Raw genomic sequence first — 4,120 nt, forward strand, 5'->3', positions numbered from 1 at the left:
GTGCCCATATGCCCGAAATCATTTTCAAATGTTAATGTCACGTATTGATCTTTCGAATAAAAAAAAAATTTTGATTACAATTTAATTTTTTTTTTTTTGTTATTTTTTACAATTTCAAGTTCTATCGGGCTTAAAAAAAGACCCTATATAAGGCGCGAAAAAAAATATAAATGAAAATTTGATTATGAAAACTACTAACTTAAATTTTGATTATGAAAACTACTAACTTAAATTTTGATTATGAAAAAAAATTGCCTTAAATTTTGATTATGAAAGCTATTAACTTAAATTTTGATTATGATAAGAACCAAAATAAAAATATATGACTATTTAAATATAGTTAGTATTTTTTTATTGTCATCAACTCTGGCTAATGCTAAACTTAAGCATTATCATCAGAAAGAGAAAAGACTCCAGCGGTTTCGAACGGTTAAATTTTGTAAAAGTTTGGGCGAGTAATAAAAGTGTCTATTAGCTCTGGGAAAATGTGCAATTAAAGTCCCTCAAAGTCATCTGGACAAATTACAATATTTAGTTTTAGGCCTACCTTCTACGCCATAACCCCTGATGAAGACCTGAAACTCAGGCCGAAACGTCGGCATAAAATAAATAAATATGGTTTTGTTTATTTAGTGTTCTTTGATGACCGCACCCCCCGACAAACAATTATAATATTTAGTTTTCTTTGGAGGTTTCTATAAAAAGGTCTCGTTTCCTCAAACCGCGCAGAAAAAAAAATTCTACAACATAAAGGAAAACTTGTAAAAGCGGTTCAGATATTATAAAAATATTTGTAATAATATTATATAATTATGTACAATTATTAATAAATGAATTTGTATCTCGTATAGTTATTTAGTGTTTAAATATTTTCAAAAGTTACAATTTGTAGACCTGTGTGTATCTGACCTGAAAATGTAAGGAAAAGATTTTGACAGGAATCATTCAAAGGAACCTTATATCTATGAGAGCAAAAAAGAATATTATACATTTCGTTCACACATACCACAATTAGTTTGTTACGGTCCAGTTTTTTGAGAAAACTAGATATGCAAAACTTTCCTAAATTTGCTTTTATTTGGCCACCTTGCCTTGAGATAAGCTTCCAAGAAGAGAAGTTTCAGGCTACATTACCTGAGAATATCGATAATTACTTCTGATTACCGGCCAATAATAATTATTGAAATTTGATAATTAACGATTCAAGCACTTAATGTGATTATCAAAACCATTAATCACTTAGTGCAATAGGTGTCAGCACAAATAAACGGTTTTAAAATTTAAAACATCTGAGTCTTAATCTTATAAATAATGCGATGCCAGTTTGATAATAATGTTATGTTAAAAAATAATAATGCAATAACATCACCCACCCAACATTAGTGATATTCATGATCTTTAGTTTAACATATAAAAGCGTGTTAAAAGGAAAAAACTCATGTTAAAACAATATAACATATAACATGGTTGGTAGTCTGTTACTAGGTCTGCTAAATGGAGAATGACGTCACGCAATAGACCAGCTAAGCTCGTCACCATTTTGTTTATTGTCGTGTTAGGTTACTTGCTCGTAGTTTCTTTTTTTTTGTGTGTGTGTTAGTATTGTTTTGGATGTTTTTATAACTAATAAAGCTATGGATAATAATAATAATAATGTAATGACAGTTGTCAATTAGCTCATCTTGGTTCTCTTCCTCACTAGTTGTAATAAATTACTTTAATCAAAACTTAGAAGTAAACAATAACAAGAAATTTTGGAAGGAAAGGTTATAAAAACAAGTTACTCAGAAAATCCGCTAGGAGCTTTATGCATTTAACATGACTTTAAATAGGACTGCTCACAATCCTATATGTATAACATATATTATGGTAAAACATTTTACATTACACCACATCATGAATACCCCTATTGAAACTTCAATCAAGGATATACATTCAGCCTTTGAAGAATTTAATAAGAGTTTATATTTTTTCGTTCTTTGGGTCATACTTATCGTTATTTGCATTGTAAGTAGTCAAGGTCAATTAAATTTCCTACAAAATATATTCCCTACTGGCTTTGGTTTTTGGGTCTTTTTATGCCCTAGTGATCCTTTAATTGGAGAAATTTTAAGTGCTTTTTGAGATACTTAACGCATTGTGTTTCTGAAATAAAAAAAATGGAAATTAAAAATAACAGTAAGTATTAATTATAACCGTAAGAATTAAAAATAACAGTGAGAATACAACTGACAATAGATGGCACCCAAGACAAGAGATGGCAGCAGCACTTTGATCTTTTCTTAGGAAAAAATAGTGTGATTTTTAAAACAAAATACGTATTTTTTCGTTATTACGAAGAAACAGGTTTGAAAATTCAAAATATTTTTCGTTAAAATTTGCAATCTTTAATCCTGAAAATTTAAAAAAATTTGATTCAGTGGTATTGAGATAAAATCTTGAAGCTTAATTTCTCAATTTTTATAATCCATCGAACGGTTCGGTCAGAAAAAGAAATTTGAGATATCAACGAATAATCATGGCGAATAGATTTTTTAGATATCAAATTTTAACGAAAAAAAGTTCAAAAACTTAAAAATACATATTGGAAGATGTAAAAAGGTTTGCCATTTTCTGTTATAGAAATATACCAATATGTCCTACCCCTTAGTCATGATCAAAGTAGTGTAATCTTTCAGGTATATCCTCACTGTTATTTTTAAATTCTTACGGTTATATTTAATAAGTACTGTAATTTTTAATTCTTAAAGTTATTTTTATTCTTGAAACAAAGCGTTAAGTTTATCAAAAAACAGTAAACGTTTCGCCAATTCAAGGATCATCGGGTCATAAAAAGGCAAAGCCGCATACATTTACTAAAATGTTGTTTAATAAATATTGTTTACTAATTAATATAATTATAATTTATATTAACCCTAATTGTTTTGAATATAACTGAACAATCCATCCTCCATGAATGGACCTAGCCGACAGCAACGACCTGCCTCAACTTCAACCGTTAGTAACGCTCATTTTATCCGCTCTGCTGTTACATTATTCGCTATTTTTTACTATAAAATACTACCAGCCTTCATCATAGGAAGGAATAGACTGGTTGTATTGTTATATACAATTTTTTATCAGCTTCTTATTTTATATTGTAATGCCCTTAGATACTAAAATAATGAAATATAGTATCTTACAAAAAATATTCCATAAATAAATAAGGTTATCAGTTCAAAGAATGACCTAAAAAAATACAACATATAAAATATCAAAAATGTTTTGCTGATATAATATCTATATGTAACAATAGATACTCAAACAACAAAAAATGTTTCTGATTATTCATCAACAAATATGAAAAATTTAGATATTTTTCATATTTAATTAGATATTTAATATGCAAAAATTTTAATTAAGATTATTTATATAAATTTTTTAAATAAGATCATTTGAATATTAAATCCGGTATTTAATAAATATTCGCTTGTACAAAGCTTCAAAACGAATATTAGCAAAATTAAATAAAATATAAATGGCGTTGATGACCAATGAAGTTTGGCGCCACCAAACAACCAAACAAACCAAACAAACAAACTAAAGAAATTTGTTCTTTAATTAAAATGATTAAATAATTTCAATTAATAATAAACCCGAAAGTGTAAATTAAAAGAGTTACAAATATCTAATTTTATGATTATTATTTGTGTATGTTATTTTGGTACCGACCGATAGATGTCGCCTTCTGCCCGGACCATATATCCTATAATTTAAAGAACAAATCAATAAAAATAAATTATTCGGAATAATTAATGATAGCAATACTGGAATTAACCAAGAAGAACCATTTTTTCCAGCAGTCCATATAGGCGAGGAGGATCCATTCAACTACTGAGGTTATAGAAGAAATAGTAATAATAAACCTCTTCCATTAATGGTTCCAGTGTTTCTGTGTGGGTGTGCCTGCCTGTGTGTGAGAGAGAAAGATTGGAACTCATTGGATCATTACAAAATTAAACATTTTTTTTTATCTGTAGTATTACAGTTTAAAATACTAATTCCAGAGACAATTACGTTTGGTAATGCTAATAATTGTCTATATACCAAAATAGGAATTATTTAAAAGGTTTTATATGTG

The 4,120-nt window shown here is 28.1% G+C and overlaps 1 protein-coding gene across 1 annotated transcript in view; it reads right to left on the reverse strand.

The window, feature by feature from the left end:
- Nucleotides 1-4,120, reverse strand: part of LOC106680363 (NF-kappa-B inhibitor cactus) — a 74,530-nt gene that overhangs the window by 69,435 nt on the left and 975 nt on the right. The gene's annotated exons all lie outside the window — the stretch shown is intronic.

The sequence above is a fragment of the Halyomorpha halys genome, unplaced genomic scaffold (genome assembly GCF_000696795.3).
Source record: "Halyomorpha halys isolate HHAL.00 unplaced genomic scaffold, Hhal_1.1 Scaffold257.1, whole genome shotgun sequence".
NCBI lineage: Eukaryota > Metazoa > Arthropoda > Insecta > Hemiptera > Pentatomidae > Halyomorpha > Halyomorpha halys.